At 36.6% G+C, this 23647-nt stretch overlaps 1 pseudogene; it reads left to right on the forward strand.

The window, feature by feature from the left end:
* Nucleotides 1-732: 732 nt before the first annotated feature.
* LOC100724280 (caspase-3-like) lies at nucleotides 733-23322 on the forward strand (annotated as a pseudogene).
* The last annotated feature ends 325 nt before the right edge of the window (nucleotides 23323-23647 follow it).

Genomic DNA, 23647 nt, shown 5'->3' on the forward strand with positions numbered 1-23647 from the left:
TTGGGAGTTACTTCAAAGACTGTTCCACATAGTAGATTATACCAATTTTAGAGAACTGTCTTATCTCTATGATGAAATTTAAGGTAGGAGTGACACAGCAGGAGGGAGATGCCTGGAGTTGCAGTCTCTTGTCTAGTTAATTGTGGTTGGAGAGAGGTGTCCACAGCTATAGCCTTACATGGCCCTTTGAGGTGTCTCTGGCATTACAGGATTCAGTCAGGACCAGTGATTCATAGAGATACACTTACTATGAATCACTGCCCATCTCCCAACAAGGGACCTAACCCTAGAACAGACACACTGATAAACCTGGAAAGTCAACTAGTTCATTTTAAATCCTGCTCAGAGCAACTTTGTAGTAGTCTCCAGCAGTTGTGGTGGTGCTGGTGTCATTCTGGCAGCAGCTGTGCAAAAGCAGTAAATGAAACAGCAAAACCTTTTATGCCATGTGGCCAGGGTCTTCAGGGAATTTAAACAACCTTGCATGGTATCACAGCAATAACTAGGAGGTTGACACTCTTCCCATGGCAGAGGAGATCAAAGTGGGATCAACTGACACTGCAGTGGCATCAGGAGCAGAGTTAGCCCACAGTTCCCCACATACTCCATCTTGCAAAAGAAGACAGAGGACAGAAGGCAAAGTCAGTGAAAATGGAACTGAGATACCTGTATGATGATGGGAGAAGCCACTCTCTGTAAGATGGAGCACCGTCAGCCTGCCTCTGTTTGAAGATGCCACAGCAACCAGAAGAGCACCACAGGGATCAACAGGGTAAGGAGTGTGTGGTTTGGCAGGCACATACAGAAAGTCACTGGCTGAAGACCCTGGCCCCAGTCCCCCTATCTGGAGGCCAAGATCATCCCCTACCTGGCACTAATCCTACTGCAGAGCTCAATGGCTTATCCTGCAGTTTATATAACTGATAGAGACACTATCAAAAAACTGTGGATATAACAGGAATTTGTTGTAGCTGTTCCTTCTTTGTTTCTTTCATTTTGCTGTTTCTGTGCAGGAGTCTTTTTATTTTGTTTGTGTGTGTGTGTGTGTGTGTGTGTGTGTGTGTGTGTGTGTGTGTGTGTGTGTGTTATGATTTAAGTTTATTTAGATTTTTACCTTTATCTATGTTCTGTTATATTCATCTCCTTTCTCTCTGTCTGCCAAGATTTTTATTGTTTTTATGACATTTTCATATGAGTAAACATTGTCTCAGGTATTTCTGGTCCACCTTGAGAACCTTTGCCTTCTCCTGGATTCTCTCTCTCTTTTCTGCCTTGTTCTCCAGCTTCCCAAAGCTTGTGTGATCAATCTTTGTTCCCTACCCTTCCTTCCACTACATGTCCCTTCAATTATCTCTGTGTTTTGTCCCTTATCCCTGTTAAATTCCCCCACCACAGAGTAAGATTGCTCTTCTAAGGGAAAACTCTCTGAGCACAAGTTTTTAACTTATATTGCAATTTATACTCTGGTTTCTCTTCAGATCATATAAATCTTTCACCTTTTACTAACTTATACTGCATTTTGTTATATAACTATAGGTCTTACCCTATGGTTAAAGATACCAAATTAATAGTCTTCATAGTTTTTAAGATACTAAGCTATGTTTGATCTGTTGCTATTGCTAGTGACACTACTTAGGCAGGATATTATACTTGTTATAATCTGTTATTCTGCCTTTATAACAACACTGTGACTAAGGTCATTACCATTGCTATTGTCCAGTACTAAAGAACTGAGTGCTGAGCCAAATAGACAACAACATCTCTTCCTTCATAAATTGGGAACATTAAAAAAATTGAGAATGTAGGATCTTGGGAAAGATACAAAGACCCAGAACAATCTACACCTAAAAGACATATCTGAGGAATAGACCTTTTCTAGGGAAGCCTTGGTATTAGACATAAATCTGTCATTACAAGCAATTTACAAGCATTAACAAAGAAAACAAAATAAAGATTAAAAATGGAAAATGACAAGATGCAGAAACAAAATGCAAACCAGATCTCCAGCTGACCCAGGACAAATCCAGGACATGATGCAATAAGACAAATCAGAAGTCACCCCCCTCAGTTTTCTAGGATAATTCCCAAAAAGTAAAAAATAAATAAACAAATAAGCAAAACTAAGAGGCTACAGAGGAAATCAAAGAAGAAATCATATTTCAGGTTAAAAAAAATGATGACTATGATAACTACAATGAAGAACTTCCTCATCAAAACTGCACTAGATGTATATTTTAAGACTAGAGAAGCATAGAAAAATGCAGGAAATCAAGGGTGAGGCTTCTTCTTCTTCCTCTTCTTCTTTTTCTACATCCTCCTCTCTTCCCCTCCTTCTTGCTCTTCCTCCCTTCCTACTAGGAATTGAATCCAAGGCCTTTGCCCTGAGCTCCATCCCCAACCTTTTAAAACTTTTGGGCCTCTTTAAATTGTCATGCTGGGGAGCTCTGGGCCCACCAGCACCACTGGTTCCAGAGGCTTGGCAGCCTGGGTGAGTGTCCCTGCACCATCTCCCAACCCCACCTAGTTTAGGATTCTCACTCAGCCCATACAGGGAACTTCATGGCTTCCTGCTGCACTGGACAAGCTCAGTGGGCCTTGAGCAGGCCTGCGCCACCACCAGGCTCCCCACTCTCTGCCGTGCTTAGTGGACTCTGGAGTTCTGAGACTGCCTGTGCCCTAAATTCTGGAGACTGGCTGGCCTGAGGCAAGTGTCCCTGCACCATTCCGAACCTGGGAGTTTGGGATCATTGCTCCCACCATCCAAGGAATTTCATAGCTTCCTGCCACACTCAGTGTGCCCTGCTGGATTTGGGCCTGCCTGCCCCACTCCCAGTGACCGGCTCTCACTCCAGGGAACTGGGTGGCCAGAGTCCCAGGAGCTCAGGGCATAGAAGATGATTTCCACCAGGCCCTGGGGAAGCCTTGGAATAATACTTGAAACACAGAAATATAGAAAAAAGACAAAACAAAAGACTAAATGCAATCTCAAACATCCAGCCCATCCCAAGAAAGCCTAGGATTCATGCACATACAAGAAAATACATGCCTTATTCGTGAAATACCTGAAATACTAGCAACTGAAGTAAAGAAGCAACTTTGGGAAGCTTTAAAGGAATTCAAACTAGAAATAATCTCCCAGATAAAAGAAGAAATGATAAAAGATATGAAAGAGATGCTGAACATATCTAAAGAAAACACAGTTTAAAAAATTGGAGCAACTAAACAAAAAGCTAGAATCCCTGGATGAACAATATAAAAACAACTGGAATACATAAAACAGATGCAAAGATATATATAGAAATCAAAAATTCCATTGATAGCTGTAAAAACTTCCTCAATGAAAGTGAAGATAGAATTTCAGACCTTGAAGACAGGATTGCAGCTAGTGAACAGGAAAGAAAAATCTTTTAAAAATAACAAACAATCAGGAAATAACAATTCAACAATTGCAAGATGACGCAAAGAAAAACCACATCATAAGTTTGATAGGGATAAATGAAAAAGAAGGGGACAACATAAAAGATGTCAAGAGGGTATTTAGAGAAGTAATAGCTGAAAATTTCCCAAACATGAAATTGGAAATGGACATCAGGATCAGTGAAGCATACAGAACTCCAAATAGCCATAATCAAAATAAAACTACACCTAGACATCTAATAATCACCATCCCAGAAATCCAACATAAGAATAGAATATTAAAAGCTGTCAGAGAAAAAAGATAGATCACCAATAAAGGAAAACCTGTCAGAATCACAACAGACTTCTAAGCACAAACAATAAAGTCAAGAAGAACATGGAGTGAAGTATTTCAGATCCTAAAGGAAAACAACTTCCAATCCAGACTGATGTATCCTGAAAAACTGTCCTTCAAAATGGATGAAGAGGGGCTGGGGATTTAGCTCAGTGGCATAAGCACCTGTCTTGCAAGCATGTGGTCTTGAGTTCGATCCCTGGTACCGGTAAAATACAAAAATACAAAAAAAATGGATCGAGAAATAAGATATTACAACAATGAAAAGCTGAAGAATTTCATGATCACCAAACCAACCATGCAAATACTGAAAGAAATTCTAGATAGACATAGGAAAAACCACTAAACAAGGAAGACAACTAAACAGAGTGGAAATATGAAGTAACAGCATAAAGATAACATGTCAAAAGTAAACCAATATATATTAGTTATAACCATTAACTTAAATGGCCTCAATTCACCAATTAAAAGAAACAGACTGACAAAAATCACCAAAAAATAATATCCAACCATATGCTGTCTACAAGAAACCAAACTAACCCAAAGAGAAACACATAGCCTGAAAGTCAAAGGATGGAAAATAATACTTCATGCAACAGAAATCCAAAAACAAGCAGGGATAGCTATTCTGTTTGCACACAATGTAAACTTCAAACCAAGAATGATCCAAAGAGATAAACAAGGTCACTACATACTAGTTAGCAGAAAATTTCAAGAGGAAGAGATAACAATCTTAAATATATAGGCACCAAATTTCAGAGCACCCCGCTATACAAAGCAAGTATTGACAGAAATGAAAAATCAAATAAGCAATAATACAATTATAACAGGAGACCTTAACATGCCATTGACAGAAAGGGAGAGATCAACCAGACAGAAAATCAGCAAAGAAATAACAGAACTGAATCACACCTGTGAACAAATGGACTTGATAGACATATACAGAGTGTTCCAAGCAACAACATCAGAATATACATTCTTCTCAGCAGTACATGGAACATTCACTAAAATAGACCATACAATAGCCCACAGAACATACTTAAGTACATGTAACAGAATTGAAATTTGATCCGGCCTGTGGATCAATCCGTGGGGTGTACCTTGAGGGAGAACGGGGATTAAAATAAAAACATGGGGGAGACAGAGGGAGACTGAGGCAAGTTGAGAGAGTCCAATCAAGCCCCATTTATTCCGGAAGTGATTACATCTTTTATAGGCCAAGGGCGGGCTGGTGAGACAGGAAGAGGCTATGGGGATGAATACAAGAGGGTCATCGTCACATCCAGGTATGTGACATAAGCAGGAAAGGATTATGGTTAATGTAGGCAGACACATTGTGCCCATAGAAGAGAGTGAGGCAGGGAGGCAGCAATGGGGCTGTTGCGCAGCTCCCTACAGAAATTATCCCATGCTTATTATTAGATCATAGCAACATGAAAGTAGAAATTAATTATAAAAATTGCAAAAGCCACACTAACACATGGAAATTCAATAATACACTTTGAGCAATCAGTGGGTCACAGGGGGAATTAAAGAAGAAATTTAAAAATATCTATATGGAAACAAAAATATGAATACAACTTATCAGAATCTGTGGGATGTAATAAAAGCAGTCCTCAGAGGAAAATTTTGCAGTGAATTCCCACATCATGGAAACAGAACGAACACAAATAACACCTCAAAACCTAGGAAAAGAAGAGTGGTCGAGCCTAAAGCCAAAAGAAGGGAGGAAATTATAAAGATCAGACCAGAAATTAATGCAATAGAGACTAAGAAAACAATACAAAGAATCAATGAATTAAAGAGTTGGTTCTTTGAAAGAATAAATAAAATTGAAAAACCCCTAGCCAACCTTATTTCAAGAAGGAAAGGAAAACTCAAATTCATGCAATAAGGAAGGAAAGGAGTGAAATCACTAAGACCTTGTAGAAATATAGAAGATCATCAATGCCTACTTCAAAAATCTCTACTCCCATTGGTTTGATAAAACAGAAGAAATAGATTCCTAGAAACATGTGAAGTACCAAAACTGGGTCAAGAAGATGTAAAACAGCTGAATAGCCCAATTTCTATAAGGAAATTGAAAATTAATTTACCAAAATTGAGGAAATTGAAAATTAAGGAAATTAAAAATTAATTTACCTTACCAATAAAGAAGAGGCCAGGCCTCTGATGAATTTCTAAAAGAAATTCAAAGAAGATTTAAAGCCAAAACTCATCAAACTTTTCAATATAATTGAAAGGGCAGCAATTCTTCCTAACACAGTCCTGGAAGCAAATATTCCTCTAGTACCAAAACCTCAGAAAGATCCATCTAAAAAAGAGAACTAGAGCCCAATCTCCCTAATGAACATACATGCAAAAATTCTCAATAAAATATTGGCAAACAGAATGCAGCAAATCATCAAGAAGATTATAAACCACGACCAAGGGGGATTCATCTCAGGAATGCAGGGATGGTTCAACATATGTAAATCAATAAATGTAATCCAGGACTTCCGGGACAACATGGCAAACAGATAGCAGCAGCTATGGAGGCTTTCTGAAACACCCAGCTTAGAATTCAGGAATGGTGCTAACCATCAAATCACAAAGAGCGTGGGGGGAAATAATTCAAGCTTTGAAAGATAATAATCTCCAGCCAAGATTGATATATCCTGCACAACTATCCCTAGAAATTGATGGGAAAACAAGGTGATTCCAGGATAAAGAGGAACTAGGGGAATATGCAACCACCAATTCAACTCTACAGAGAATACTGAAAGATATTCTAAAAAAGAAAAATATGAAAAATCCAGAAGTAGCGGCAGAGAGGCCACAATGAATGGAGCAGAAAACAAAATGAAGAAGACAAACTGACAACTAATGACAGAAAAAGAGCTCAACAGAAATGAGGCAGAGAAGATTGGATGATAGGAACAGCTATATTGGAGAAAATTACATCTTAAGAGGTAATACTGATTTAGTATCATCTTGTTTTGAACTCTCATCAAGCTTTTGTTCTTCTGTCTCCATCAGTCTAAACAGGTGGTATCATATTGGATTTTATTATATATGATAGTATAAGCAAAACTTTTTATAGACAAGGAGATTATACAGAAACCATTGTTCACTTTTTGTTAGTTGATTCTAAATACCCTGTAATACTGTCATTCTCTTAAATGGTTTTACATTGTTTTGATATATTTGATGCTACAGTATATGAAGTTATACTCAAAGATTTCAAGGAAAGAGACAATATGGTAACTACTTTTATGTCAGGATTATCTTGTGGTGAAACACTATTTTGCTTAAATGGTTATGTTTTGATCTGCACTGTTTTGCTGTTATGCCCTCTTTTATCTCAATCACCATTTTATTATTTACTTTTTTATCCTTTTAGTGAAGGGAAAAATAAATTTTAAAATAGCAGGATATATTATAGTGACCCCCTTTGACTTTCCATTATCTTGATTTAAAGCCCTGTATTGCTCTCACCATCTTGTTTTGACTGATGTTCCTCTATTCTGTTTTGCTTGATAGTATCAGGTTTGTAAGTTTGGGCAACAGCTGTGAAGATAGTGGGATTCATTATGACACCCATTCTGGTTGACTATTATCTACTTTTGAAGAATAATGTCTCCAATGTTTTGGTTTTGTTGGTTTTGTTCAAATTTTATTATAACTAATGATATAGGCAATTCTATTAGAGATAGCGGGAGGCATTGTGGTAACCATTGTTGATCACCTAGTATTATTCTTTTACATTATCTATTACGTCCACCCTTTTGATTTGACTGACTATTCTGTTATGTCACTTTTGGCTCTACTCTCTTCCAAAAAAGTAATAAGAACTGTGGGAGCAACAAAACCCAAAATGTGTAATTGTCATTGTACAAAAGACAGGAAAAGAAAGTGCTCTAAATGATATAACTGCATGTATATTTAAGTGTATAAGATAGATAATGATATTACTGAGTTTTGTTGGATCATTGAACAGAACTGTTTGCAGTCTCACTGTTGGAATGTCCACCTTATAAGCTTTAATTTTGTAACTTGAACAATTATTTCTAAGATGACAAAATGTAATCCATTAACTAGTGATTTCCTACTGTTTATTTTTTTCTGTAAATCTGTATAACTTGTACCCTTTGTCTGCTTTTTTTCTCCTTAAATAAAATTTTTTTAAAATGAAAAAAATAAAAATAAAAAATAAATGTAATCCACCATATCAATAGAGCCAAAAGTAAAAATCACATGATCATTTCTATACATGCATAATAGTTTTGATAACGTCCAGCACTTACTCATGATAAGAACCTTACAGAAAACTGGAACAGATGGTCTTTACCTCAATATAATAAAAGCCATCTATGACAAACCAACAGCCAGTGTCATATTAAATGGCCAAAAACTGAAAGCCCTTACCCAAACAACAGGAACAAAACAATGATGTCCATTATCACCTTTTTTATTCAACATAGTACTGGAAATACTAGGCAGACCAATTAGATAAGAGAGAGAAATAAAAGGAATATGGACAGGAAATAAAGAAGTTATCATTATTTGCAGAAGGCATGAAGATAGAAGATCCACAAAACTCCACTGAAAAACTCCTAGGTATAATAAATAAATTTAGTAATGTGGCTGGATACAAAGTCAACTCAAAAATCAATAGCATTCCTACACACTAATAACAAAATCAGTGAGAGAGAAATAAGAGAAGCCACATCCTTCACAATAAAATCCAAAACAATAAAATAATTAGAAATCAATCTAATGAAAGAAGTAAAAGATCTACCAGGAAAAATTATAATACCATGAAAAAAGAAATAGAAAAGGACCTCAGAAAATGGAAAGACATCCCTAGTGCATGGATAGAAAGAACAAACCTTGTGAAAATGGCCATACTCCCAAAATTGTTACATAGATTTAAAGCAGCTCCAATCAAAGACCAATAGCACACCTCATAGATATAAAAAAAAAATCACTCCTAAAATTCATCTGCAACCTGAAGAGACCTAGACCAGCAAAGGAAATTCTAAGCAACAAAGGCAAGGCAGGAAGCATCACAATCTCTTACTTGAAATTATACTACAGAGCCACTGTAATAAAATCAGCATGGTACTGAAACAAAAACAGACCTGAAGATCAGTGGAATGGATTTGAAGATACAACTATAACTACAAACACACTCAGCCACCTTATCTTTGATGAGAGTCCAAATGTGTTTACTGGAAGAAAGAATGTCTCTTTAATAAATGGTGCTGGAAAAATTGGCTCCCCATATGCTGAAAACTAAAACTAGACCCATGCCTACCACCATGTACTAAACAAAAGTCTAAATGGATCAAAGATCTAAATATTAAAAACAGAAATGCTAAATCTGTTGGAATACAAATTAGATAGAAATTTTGAAAACATACAGGTAGGAAGAGAATTCATGGACAAATATCAAACTACACAGGAAATACTTCCCAAAATAAATAACTGAGATAACATCTATTAAGGAGTTTCTGCATGGTGAAGGAAATCTCCAGGATAGTGAAAAGAAAATCCACAAATTGGGGGAAAAAGTCTTAGTGAACTCTCCCTCAGACAAAGGACTTTTGTCTAGAACACATAAAGAATTTTAAAATATCAGATCCCCAAAATTCAAAGACCCATTCCAAACATGGGCATCTGTGATGAACACATAGTTCTCAGATGATGAAATACAAATGGCAAGTAAACACATGAAAAAATGTTCAGCAAAATTGATCATTAGAGAAATGCAAATTAAAACCACACTGAGATTCCATCTCACTCCAGAAATGGCCAGGATCAAGAAAATTACCAACAACAAATGCTATAGAGGTTACGAAATAAAGAAACTCTTCTGCACTGTTGGTGGGAGTATAGTCTGGTGCAACTACAAATTCCTCAAAAAGCTGTGAGAGGAAGTCCCATTTGACCCTGCTTCCCACTTCTGGGCATATTCCCAGTAGAACTGAAAACATCATACCACAGTGATATATGTGCACCCATGTTTATAGCACACAATTTGTAATAGCAAGATGTTAGAAACAGGCTCAATGTCCATGAACGGAGGAATAGATTTTTTTAAATGTAGTATTTTTATACAATGGAGTACTGCTCAGCTATAAAGAATGATCACACGGACATATTTAAAAATAAGTGGTTGCAACTTTAGATCATACTCATAAGTGAAATAAATGAAACTTACGTGTATAAATACTACATAGTCTCCCAAATGTAAGAAATAGTAAGAGTACATAAGATTATATGGTAATTATGGTTCCCCATTATTTTGCTTCGAAGCCTTATATTTCATTCATAGGTTGGAATGGTTTTACTATGTTTTCTTTCATTTTATTATATGTGATGGTATGAACAGCTACTTTGAAGAAAACAAGACATTATGGCAGCCATTGCTAATTTAATATCATCTTGCTTTGAAGTCCTACCATGCTTTCTTTCTTTTTTCCATTGGTTCTACCAATGTAGTAGCCATTGTTCATTTTATATTATTTGGTTTTCAATGTCCTGTAATACTTTCATTCTCTTGAATTGTTTTTACACTACTTTGTTATGTTTAATACAATTGTGTATAAAGGTATGCTCAATTATTTCAAAGAAATATGACATTACAGTAGCTACTCATGATATCCGGTTTTCTTGATGTGAAGTGCAGTGTTGCTTGCATTCTTTTGTTCTTATCTGCTTTGCTCTTCTCTGTTTGTTCTTATTCTTTTTAAAACAAAATGAAAAAATAAAAATAAATTAAAAAATTTTTCTAAAACCTGTAAACTGTTCTGCTGTTTAATAAACAACAAAAAAGCTAGTCTATTTATAGCCATAAGTTCCTAAAATCATAAAACAATTACATAATTTAATTTTGTCCTCCATCTTTAACAGAGAACCCATTACTTGCAACTAAAAAACAGAGACAGGGGAGATGTAGGGAATGGCTGAAGCTGGAGACTGATCACACATTCTGGGGTGAGGCAAGCCTGTCAGAAAACAATGACTACTCCAAACAGGTGTTCCAGACTCAAGAACACCAAGCTCCTAGGTTGCCATGGATGCAGATTACTAGGCAATAGACTACCATGTGAAGCTGAGTGCTAGTGTTTAAATAAATGCACTACAGTGGTTAGCAGCTTCCCTCCTCCCATTCAGAGAGAGGGTCCTGACTGACCTCAGTTTTCATCTCTTGATTTTCCTACCCTCTCATTGTCTTTCCTGCAGGAAACATCAAGAGCTGCACTGTTTTGCAACAATAAACAGTGATGGAAAAACTGGCTCTGCACATGCCAGACATTAAGATTGAACCCATAACTTTCACCATGCACTAAATGAAATTTGGAATAGATCAAAAATCTAAATGAAATATTAAATCTGGTGGAAGATAAAATAGGGAAAATCCTTGAAGACACTGGTGTAGGCAAAAACTCTATACATAAAACTCAATCACACAGGAATTATCACAAAGTATCAACAATTATGAGCTACTTGAAAGCTTTTTCGATACAAGAGAAACCACCAACAGATTGAAGAGACAACCCACAGTGTTGGAAAAAATGTTTGCCAGCTGTTCCTCTGACAAAGGATTACTATCAGAACATAGAATGAACTTTAAAAACCACACCCAACATATTTAAAGACCCCATCCAAAAATGAACATCTGAGATGAATACATAATTCTCAGATGAAGAAACACAAACAGCAAATAAATATCTGAAAAAATGTTTGACATCATTGGTCATTCAAGAGATGCAAACTAAAACAACACTGAGATTCCATCACACTCCAAAACGAATAGCTATTATCAAGAAATTCACCAATAAAAAATGCTGGAGTGTCTGAGATGTAAAAGGAACACTTCTCTGCTGTTGGTTAGAATGTAGATTGATATGACCAATGTGAAAATAAGTGTGGAGATTCCTCCAAAAACGAGAATTGGAAGGCCTGGTGATTTGATTCAGTGCATACATGCCTGCCTAGTGAGTACAAGATCATGAGTTCAATCCCCATTAGCAAAAATAACAATAATAACAATAAATAAAAATACAAGGATTGGAGGTTCCATTTGAGCCAAATATTCTCCTTCTCAGTCTCTACCCAGCAGAACACTCATGTTTATAGCAACACAGTTTATAATAGCTACATCTTGGATACAACCCCAATATTCATCAACCAAGAAATGGGTAAAAAAGATGTGACCTTTTTAAACATGGAGTACTACTCTGTCATAAAGAAGGATAAATTGGAGGCTTTTATATGTAAATTGATCCACCTAGAGATCACACTCCTAAGTGAAATAAACTAGATGCATATGTGTAAAGGTCTCCCTACTGTGAGAAGCTTAAAGAGTAAATAAGATCTGAAATATACAATAACTATTATAAAATGGGAAGAATCCTCAAAAGGAAAGGGAAAATGGATTAAGGGAAAGCAGAAAAGAAGAAAGTAAAAAGCAAAAAAATTACATTAAAAATATATGATAGATACGATATTGATTTCTCTTAGTTCACTGAAAAGAAAGGATTGTGTTAATATTGTTTGGACAACTAAATGCCAATATCTTATATTCTGAGTAACTAATTTAAAGATAACAATTGACAATGTAAGTGATTGTTACCTTTATATCTTGTTTCAAATTTTTGTTATATTGTTTCAGCTCCTTAAAATTTAAAATAAAAAGGAATAATTAAAAACCAAACCAACAGCTGCAAGGTGATGCAAAAAAGAACAACATAATGTTGATCAGAGTCAACAACAAAATGGGAGTCAGCACAACTTACATAAAAAAACCTGTTCACTAAAGTAATGGCAGAAACCTTGCTGAAGATGAGCAGATCAGCGAGTTAAAAAAAAGCAGTCACAGGCCAGGCCCCGGCTTCCTGTTGGGGCAAGTAAGTCCAGTGGAGGTGCGGAACTCTCTTCTTCACCTGGGGGCCAGACCCCGGCTTCCAGTCGGGCGAGTAAGTCCAGGGAAGGCAGGAAAACCGACCCCAGCCGGCGGAGTTCTCTTCCTTGCCTAGGGTCCAGGCCGTGGCCTCCTGTGGGGACGAGTAAGTCCAGCAGAGTCAAGGAACCCCGTCCCAGCCTGGTGGAACTCTCTTCTTCACCTGGGGACAGGTCCTGTCAAGCTTCCTGTCAAGATCAGTGAGTCAGGAGGGGCAGGAAATTCCATCTCAGGCTGGCTGACCTCTCTCCCTCACTTGGAACAACACTTGATGCTCGAAAATATAGGAAAATGACAAAAAGAAAAACCAAAATGCAATCTCAAACATCCAGCCCATCCCAAAAAAGCCTAGGAGCCATGTGCATAGAAGAAAATATATGCCACATACCTGAAATACCTGAAATAATAGTAACTAAAATGAAGAAGCAACCCTTGAAAGCCTTAAAGGAATTCAAACTAGAAATAATCTCTCAGGTAAAAGAAGAAATCATAAAAGAAATGAAGGAGATGCTAGACAAATCTAAAGACACAGTTAAAAAGTTGGAGGAGCTAAACAAAAAGATAGAATCCCTGGAGGAACAAGATAAGAAACAAACAGAATATATAAAGCAGATGCAAAGAGATATACAGGAAATCAAAAACTCCATTGAAAGTTGTAAAAACTGCCTCAATGAATGTGAAGATAGAATTTCAGACCTTGAAGACAAGATTGCAGGCAGTGAACAGGAAAGGAAAGATTTGTTAAAAATAACAAGAAATCAGAAAATAACAATTCAACACCTGCAAGATGATGCAAAGAGGAACAACATAAGGTTGATAAGGATAAATGAAAAACAAGGGGACAACATAAAGGATGTCAAGAGAATATTTAGAGAAGTACTAGCTGAAAATTTCCAAAACATGAGATTAAAAACTGATATCAAGATCAATGAAGCATATAGAACTCCAAATACCCATAACCAAAATAAAACTACACCCAGACACATAATAATAGCCATCCCAGAAATCAAACAAAAGAATAGAATATTAAAAGCTGTCAGAGAAAAATGACAGATCACCTATGAAGGAAACCCTACCAGAATTACAGCAGATTTCTAAGCACAGACGATAAAGTCAAGAAGAGCATGGAGTGAAGTATTTCAGATCCTACAGGAAAATGATTTCCAACCTAGACTGATGTACCCTGAAAAACTGTCCTTCACAATGGATGGAGAAACAAGATAATTCCATGACTAACAACAGCTGAAAAACTACATGATCACCAAGCCAACCCTGCAAAGAATACTAAAATACAGCCTAGATACATGTAGGAAAAAACCACTAAACAAAGCAGACAATTAAACAGAATCAAAAGACAAAGATACAACAGCAGAAAGATAACATGTCAACAATAAATCAATATATAACATTTATAACTATTAATGTAAATGGTCTCAATGCACCTATTAAAAGAAAAAGACTGACAGAATAGATCAAGAAACAAAATCCAACCATATGTTGTCTACAGAAAATGCATCTAACCCAACAGGATACCCACAGACTGAAAATTAAAGGATGGAAAACAATACTTCGTGGAACAGTAACCCAAAAAAAAGCAAGGGTGGCTATTCTGTTTGCAGAAAATGTGAACTTCAAGCCAATAATGATCAGAAGGGATAAAGAAGTCTCCAAGAGGAAGAGATAACTATCTTAAATATATATGCACCAAATTCCAGAGTACCCAGTTATATAAAACAAATACTAACAGAAAAGAAAAACCAAGTTAACAGTAACATGATTCTAACAGGAGATCTTAACACACCACTGACACCAATGGACAGATCAACTCGACAGAAAATCAGCAAAGAAATAAAAGAACTGAATCACGCCTGAGAACAAATGGACTTAATAGACATATACAGAGTATTCCAACCAACAACAACAGAATACACATTCTTCTCAGCAGTGCATGGGTCATTCTCTAAAATAGACCGTATATTAATTCACAAAACATATCTAAATAAATACAAAAGGGTTGAAATTACCCCTTGCATGCTAACGGACCATATCGCTATGAAATTAGAAATTAATGATAAAAGATACTACAAAATTCCCACAAACACATGAATACTCAAGAGTGTAAATAACACACTCTTGAGTAATCTGTGGGTCACAGAGGAAATTAAAGAAGAAATTAAACACTACCTACAAGAAAATGAAAACACAAATACAACTTACCAGAATCTGTGGGATGCAATGAAAGCTGTACTCAGAGGAAAATTTATTGCACTGAGTTCACACATCAGGAAAACAGAAAAAATACAAATAAATAACCTGATGTTACACCTCAAACATCTAGAAAAAGAAGGACAAGTCAACCCCAAAGCCAAAAGAAGGGAAGAAATTATAAAAATCAGAGCAGAAATCAATGCAATAGACTAAAAAAAAAAAATCAATGAATCAAAAAGTTGGTTCTTTGAAAGAATAAATAAAATTGAAAAGCCCACCTTATTTTTAAAAGGGAAGAAAAAGCTCAAATTCATGCAATAAGGAATGAAAGAGGAGAAATCACTACAGACCCTATAGAAATACAGGAAATTATCAACAACTTTTTCTTTTTTTTTTTTAATTTTATTTAAGGAGAAAAGAAAAAAAAAAGCAGAGAAAGGGTACAAGTTATACAGATTTACAGAAAAAAAATGAACAGTAGGAAATCACTAGTTAATGGATTACATATAGTCATCTTAGAAATAATTGTACAAGTCACAAAATTAAAGCTTGTAAAGTGGACATTCCATCAATGATACTGCAAACAGTTGTGTTCATTGATCCAATAAAACTCTGTGATATCATTTTCTATCTTATACACTTAAATATACATGCAGTTATATAGTTTGGCGCACTTTCTTTTCCTCTCTTTTGTACCATGACTATTACACATTTTGGGTTTCATTGCTCCCACGGTTCTTATTGCTTTTTTGGAAGAGAGTAAAACCAAATGTGACATAACAGAACAGAATCGGTCAAGTCAAAAGGGTGGACATAATAGATAATGTAAAAACATAATACAAGGTGATCAACAATGGTTACCATAATGCCTCCCGCTATCTCTAATAGAATTGCCTATATCATTAGTTATAATACAATTGAACAAAACAGTAAAGAATAAAACCGACAAAACCAAAACATTGGAGACATTGTAGGTCTTCAAAAGTAGATAAAAGTTAATGAGAATGGGCGTTATAATGAATCTCATTATCTTCACAGCTGATGCCTAAACTTTCAAACCTGATACTATCCAGCAAAACAGAATAGGGGAATATCAGTTAAAAACCAGATGGTGAGAGTAATACAGGGCTTTAAATCGAGGTAATGGAAAGTCAAAGTGGGTTACTATAATATATCCTGCTATTTTTTTCCTTTAATTAAAAGGATAAAGATAAAAAAGTAAATAATGGAGTGGAGATTGAGATAAAAGAGGGCATAACAACGAAACAGCGCAGATCAAAACATAACCATTTAAGCAGAATAGTGTTTCACCACCAGATAATCCTAACCTAAAAGTAGTTACCATATTGTCTCTTTCCTTGAAATCCTTGAGTACAACTTCGTATACTGTAGCATTAAGTATATCAAAACAATGTAAAACCATTTAAGAGAATGACAGCATTACAGAGTATTTAGAATCGACTAACAGAAAATGAACAATGGTTTCTGTATAATCTCCTTGTCTTTAAAAGGTTTTTGCTTATACTATCATACATAATAAAATCCAATAAGATACAACCTATTTAGACCATTGGAGACAGAAGGACAAAAGCTAGAAGAGACTTCAAAACAAGATGATACTAAATCAGTATTACCTATTAAGATGTCATCTTCTCCAAAATAGCTGTTCCTATCATCCAATCTTCTCTGCCTCGTTTCTGTTGAGCTCTTTTTCTGTCAGTAGCTGTCAGTTTGTCTTCTTCATTTTGTTCTCTGCTCCATTCGTTGTGGCCTCCCCGCCACTATTTCTGGGTTCTTTGTATTTTTCTTTTTTTAGAATATCCTGCAATACTTTCTGTAGAGTTGAATTGGTGGTTGCAAATTCCCCCAGTTCCTCTTTATCCTGGAAGCACCTTGTTTTTCCATCAATTTCCAGGGACAGTTGTGCAGGATATCTCAATCTTGGCTGGAGATTATTATCTTTCAAAGCTTGAATTATTTCCCCCCACGCTCTTCGTGATTTGATGGTTTGTGCAGAGAAATCTGCTGTAATTCTGATGGGTGTTCCCTTGTAAGTAGTCTGTTTCTTGTCTCTGACAGCTTTTAATATTCTGTTCTTGTATTGAATTTCTGGAATTTTTATTATTATATGCCTGGGTGTTGCTCTGTTTTGGTTGTAGGTAGCTGGGGTCCTGTATGCCTCATACATCTGAGTATCTTTACCTTTTGCTAAATTAGGAAAATTCTCCTGGATTATTTCTGTGAGTAGCTTTTGTAGTTCACTTGTTTGTGTCCCTGCTTCTTCTTTTATGTTCTTAATCCTTAAGTTATGGATCCTCTTATCATCTTCTTGTCTTTGTATTATTGCTGTTTGTTTCTTCGTTATTTTTAAGAAGTTTTTCATTTCATTCTCCCATATTACAAGTCTGCCCTCCAGTTCAGATAGTCTGTCCTTAGTTTCTTTCAACCTGTTATGCCAGTCTTCGATAGACTTCTTAGCATCTTGGTAGTCCCTTTGAAGCTGCTTCACGTATTCTATGCTTTCTCTGTTTTCTCCATCAAACAATTCTCCCCTCTTTTTCTGTTCTTCCATTCCACCATCTGTTTTTTCTTGGGTGGTGCTTAGCATTTCTCTAACTATTCTGCTTGTGTCTAGCTTCAGGTCATTGATAACTTCATTCCTGAATTGGTCTATGAAGCTCTCTATATGGCGCTTTATGTCTATTGGTGCGGTGTCTGCTATTGCCTGTTTCTCAGAATTGGGGACCAAGGAGCCTTTCTTGTTGCTGCCTCTTCCCATATTCTCTGTTCCTTATATATGCAAGCTTATATAAGAGGCCCAGCTTCTCTCACAGTCAGCCACAGCCTGATCGAATTGCACCGGTTAGGTGTTCCTGCTCACCGCTGCGCACCAGGGAGTTACAGACCAGGCAGCCTATGCATCTCCCCTCCCGGCCACCTTCAGGCTCTGGGAACTGGGTTGGGACAGCCTACCGGGTCCGCCGGTAGCGTCACGCAGGCCAGGCACTTTTTACCAATCCCGCCCGAGAGGGGGATGTGTGGCTGGACTTGCCACCACGCCCTGCTCCCGCAGGACTGCTCGGGCCCAGAAAGTCCTCTGCTGGAGTCAAACTGTGGTAAAGTGTCAGTTTCTCTCCCTCACCTCAAGTCAGTGCACGCCTCCCTGCCCGTCCTGTTTTCGACTCCGTTCGCAGATTGCCGTTCTCAGAGCTTCCGCACGTCTCTCTCTTTGCCGAGCCGCTGTAGAGGCAGCCAGCCACCACGCAGCGGGAAACCCAAATCGCAGCTTCCAATGGCGCGGGGTCCAGCCTCCACACCAAGGCTTTTCTGTTCCTGTTTTAGCACCAGGACTGCATTCCAAGTTGGTTTCTCTCAGCCCAGTTCGTTCCTGAGTCAGCAGAGCATATCTCCACCTGCTTATGTCTCCTTAGTCCGCACCATTCCTGGCTTCTGAGCCGAGTCTTTCAGAGAGCCCCTGGTAGTTGCTGTTATCTGTCCTCCATGTTCTCCCGGAAGTCCCTCAACACCTATTTTGAAAACCTCTATTCTCAAAGGTTTGATAACACAGAGGAAATGGACAGATCCCTAGAAGCATATGAAGTACCAAAGCTGGGACATAAAGATGTAAAACTACTGAATAACCCAATTTCTATTAAAAAATGTAATTAAATCCTTACCTATAAAAAAGAGGCCAGGCCCAGACGGATTCACTGCAGAATTCTACAAGGAATACAAGGACCTAATGCCAACACTCCTCAAACTCTTCAATGAAATTGAAAGGGAAGCAATCCTTCCTAAATAGTTCCTAGAAGCAAATATTACTCTAGTACCAAAACCTGAAAAGGACCCAACTGAAAAAGAGAACTACAGACCAATCTCCCTAATGAACACAGATGCAAAAATCCTCAATAAAATATTGGCAAATAAGATGCAGCAAATCATCAAGAAGATCATACACCATAATCAAGTGGGATTCATCCCAGGCATGCAGGGATGGTTCAATATATGTAAATCAATAAATGTAATACACCATATCAATAAAGGCAAAAGTAAGAACCACATGATTGGGCTGGGGATTTAGCTCAGCGGCATAAGCACCTGCCTTGCAAGCAGGCAGTTGTGAGTTCAATCCCCAGTACCGATAAAAATGAAAAAGACAAAAAAAAATTAGGGCTGGGGATTTAGCTCAGTGGCATAAGCACCTGCCTTGCAAACAGGCAGTCATGAGTTCGATCCCCAGTACCAACTAAAAAAAAAAAAGAACCACATGATCATTTCTATAGATGCAGAAAAAGCTTTTGATAAGGTCCAACATTCATTTATGATAAGAACCTTGCAGAAAATTGGAATAGATGGTCTTTACCTCAATTTAATAAAGGCCATCTATGACCAACCAACAGCCAATATCATACTAAATGGCCAAAAATTGAAGGCCTTTACTTTAAAGTCAGGCACAAGACAAGGGTGTCCCTTAACATTGCTCCTATTTAATATACCACTGGAAATACTAGCCAGAGCAATTAGACTAGAGAGAGAAATAAAAGGGGTAAAGATAGGAAAAGAAGAAGTTAAGCTATCATTATTTGCAGATGACATGATACTCTATATAGGAGATCCCGAAAACTCCATTGAAAGACTGCTAGATATAATAAATAAATTTAGTAATGTAGCTGTATATAAAATCAATACTCAAAAATCAATCACACTCCTATACACTAACAACAAAGTCACAGAGAGAGAAATAAGAGAAGCCACACCCTTCACACTAGCAACCAAAAAAATGAAATATCTAGCAATTACTCTCATGAAAGAAGTGAAAGACCTGTACAGGGAAAATTATAATACACTGGAAAATGAAATTGAAGATGATCTCAGAAGATGGAAAAACATCCCTTGCTCATGGATAGGAAGAATAAATATTGCGAAAATGGCCATTCTCCCAAAACTTTTATACGGATTCAATGCAATCCTGATAAAAAATACCATCAACATACCTCATAGATCTCAAGAAATCACTCCTAAAATTCATCTGGAGTGAGAAGAAACCAGGAATAGCAAGAACAGTTCTAAGTAGCAAAGGCAAGGCAGGAGGTATCACAATCCCTGGCTTGAAGTCACACTACAAAGCAACCGTAGTAAAATCAACATGGTACTGGAACCAAAACAGAGCCGAAGATCAGTGGAATAGATTAGAAGATACAACCACAACTACAAACACACTCAACCACCTTATCTTCGATAAAGGGGCCAAACATGTTCACTGGAAGAATGACAGTCTCTTTAATAAACGGTGCTGGAAAAACTGGCTCACCATATGCCAAAAACTAAAACTAGACCCATGCCTATCACCATGTACTAAAATAAAATCTAAATGGATCAAAGATCTAAATATTAAAACAGAAACACTAAATCTATTGGAAGACAAATTGGGTAAAAACCTTGAAGACTTAGGAGTAGGTAGAGAATTCATGAATAAGACTCAAACCGCACGGGAAATACTTTCCAGAGTCAATAACTGGGACCACCTCTTTTTAAAACTCTCTGCATGTCAAAAGAAATCTCCAGCATAGTGAAAAGAAAACCCACAAACTGGGGAAAAAATCTTAGTGAACTGCCCCTCAGACAAAGGACTTTTGTCTAAAATATATAAAGAATTAAAAAAAATAGACCCCCAAAATTCAAAGGCCCAATCCAAAAGTAGCATCTGAGATGAATAAACAATTCTCAGATGAAGAAATACAAATGGCAAATAAATATATGAAAAAATGTTCATCATCATTAGTCAGTAGAGAAACACAAATTAAAACCACACTGAGCTTTCATCTCACTCCTGAGAGAATGGCCAAGATCAAGGAAACCACCAACAACAAATGCTGGAGAGGCTGTGGGGAAAAAGGAACTCTCCTGCACTGTTGGTGGGAGTGTAGACTAGTGCAACCATTGTGGAGGTCAGTCTGGAGATTTCTCAGAAAGCTGGGACTGGAAGCCCCATTTGACCCAGCTATACCACATTTAGGCATATTCCCAGAAGAACTGAAAGCATCATACCACAGTGATATATGTGCACCCATGTTTATAGCAGCACAGTTTATAATAGCCAGATCTTGGAGACAACCTAAGTGTCCATCAACTGAAGAATGGATAAAAAAGTTGTGGTATTTTTATACAATGGAATATTACTCGGCTATAAAGAATGATCACATTGAAACATTTATAAATAAATGGACGCAGCTTGAGACCATACTCATAAGTGAAATAAGTCAAACTCACATGTATATATACCGAATAGTTTCCCTAATGTAAAAAATGATAAGAATACATAAAAGTATGTGGTAATCATGATTCTCAATCATATTGGTTTAAAGCCATATAATGTTTTCACTCATTAATTGCAATGGCTTTAACCTGGGTTGTTTGAGTTTAGTATCTATGATAATACGAATAGCTATTTTGAAGAAAACAACACAACATAAAAGCTAGCGCTGATTTAATATCATCTTGTTTTGAAGTCCCATCAAGCTGTGGTACATCTGTTTCCACTGGTTTTAACATGATGTATCTTACTATAGTTCACTGTATGCTATAGTATAAACAAAATTCTTTACAGGCAAAGAGATAATACAGGAACCGTTGTTCATTTTCTATTAGCTGGTTCTAAATACCCTGTAATTCTTGCATTCTCTTGAATGGATTCACACTGTCTTGATATGCTTGATGTTATAGCATACGAAGTTACACTCAAATAATTCAAGGAAAGAGCCACTATGGCGACTACTATTATGTTAGATTATCTGGTGGTGAAACACAATGACGCTTGAATTGTTCCGTTCTGACCTGCATTGTTCTGTTACAATGTCCTCTCATCTCAATCTCCTCCCTTTTTTAAAAATTAATCTATATTCTCTCATTTGTTTAATTAAGGGAAAACTAAATTAAAAATAGCAGGACATATTATAGTAATTTTCTTGGTTTTCCTATTAACCTGATTTGAACCCCAGTATTGCTCTCCCCATCTTGTTCTGTCTGATTATTTTATATTCCATTTTGTTTGATAGTATCAAATTTGAGGGTATAAGCAACCACTTTGAAGGCAATAAGATATATTATGATGCCCATGATGGTTTGAATATCATCCTTTTTTTGAAGTCCTGTAAGGTCTCCAGTGTAGACCTTTGGTCTTGTTCAGTACTGTTTTGATCAATTCTATTATACCTGATGATATAGGCAACTCAATTTAAAAATAGCAAGAGGCACAATGGTAGCCACTTTTGATCACCTGGTATTCTATTTTTGCATCATGTACTATGTCCACCATTCTGTTCTAACTGACTCTGTTTTGGTTAGTCACATTTGGTTTTATTCTCTTCAAAAAAAGTAATAAGAACCGTGGGAGTAATAAAACCCAAAAAGTCTAATTGTTATTGTAAAAAAGAGAGGAAAGGAAGGTGGACTAAGAGATATAACTGCACGTATGTTCGAGTGTGTAGGATGGAAAACCATATTACTGAGATTTGTTGGATCATTGAACAGAACTGTCTACAATTTCACTGTATGAATGTCCACTTTATATGCTTTAATTTTGCAATTTGGACAACTGTTTCTGGGAAGATAATATGTAACCTATTAACTGGTGATTTCTTACTGCATATTTTTTTCTTGAAATTCTCTATTACTTGAACCCTTTTACTGCTTTGTTTTTTCATGTCCTTTCTTTTTTTCTCTTTAAATTAAAAAAAAGGAGCCACAGAGAACGCTGAAAACTCAGTGGATGCAAAGTCCATTAAAAATTTACAAATTAAGATTACATGGAAGTAAATCCGTTAACTCTGGAATATTCTTGGATAATGGATTCGAAATGAGTTATTCTGAAATGGGCTTATGTACAGTAATAAATAAGAAGAACTTTCATTAGAGCACTGGAATGACAGCTTGGTCTGATACAGATGTAGATGCAGCAAACATTAGAGAAATATTAATAAACTTCAACTATGAATTGAGGAATAAAAATGATCTTACATGTGAAAAAATAATGGAATTAATAAGCAAAATTCCTAAAGAAGACCATAGTAAAACGAGCAGCATTGTTTGCATAATGCTAAGCCATCGTCAAGAAAATATTTTGGAAAAAATGGACCTGTTGACTTGAAAAAATTAACAGCCTTTAAGAAGATATCTCTGTAGACGCCCAACCAGAAAATCTAAACTTTTCATTATTCAGATTTGCTAGGATACAGAACTGGACTGTGGCATTGAGACAGACAGTGGTTTTGATGATGGCTTGGCATGCCAGAAACCACCAGGAGAGGCCAATTATGTGTATGCATATTCACAGCACCAGGTTACTATTCCCGGTGAAATTCAAAGGATGGATTCCGGTTCACTCAGTCACTGTTGTATTTTTTTTTTAATTTAAGAGGAAAAAGAGAAAAACACAAAACAAACCAAAGCGGCGTAAGGGTACACGCAATACAGAACTACAAAACAAAACAAAACGAAACAAAACAAAAAACCATAACAGTAGGAAATTACCTGCTAGTAGATTACACACTATTTTCTTGAAAATAGTTCCTCAAATCACAGTATCAAAGAACACAAGGTGGACATTCAAACAGGGAGACTGCAAACAGCTGTGTTCAATGTTGCAAAAACATTGATAAAGTCAGCTATTTAACACCCCCAAACACACTTGCTGTTATATCTGTTAGAGCTCTTTTTCTTTTCTTTTTTTTTTTCCCTCT

This window comes from Cavia porcellus, unplaced genomic scaffold (assembly GCF_034190915.1).
Source record: "Cavia porcellus strain 051 isolate PalLab524CR breed Dunkin Hartley unplaced genomic scaffold, mCavPor4.1 scaffold_7, whole genome shotgun sequence".
Taxonomy (NCBI): domain Eukaryota; kingdom Metazoa; phylum Chordata; class Mammalia; order Rodentia; family Caviidae; genus Cavia; species Cavia porcellus.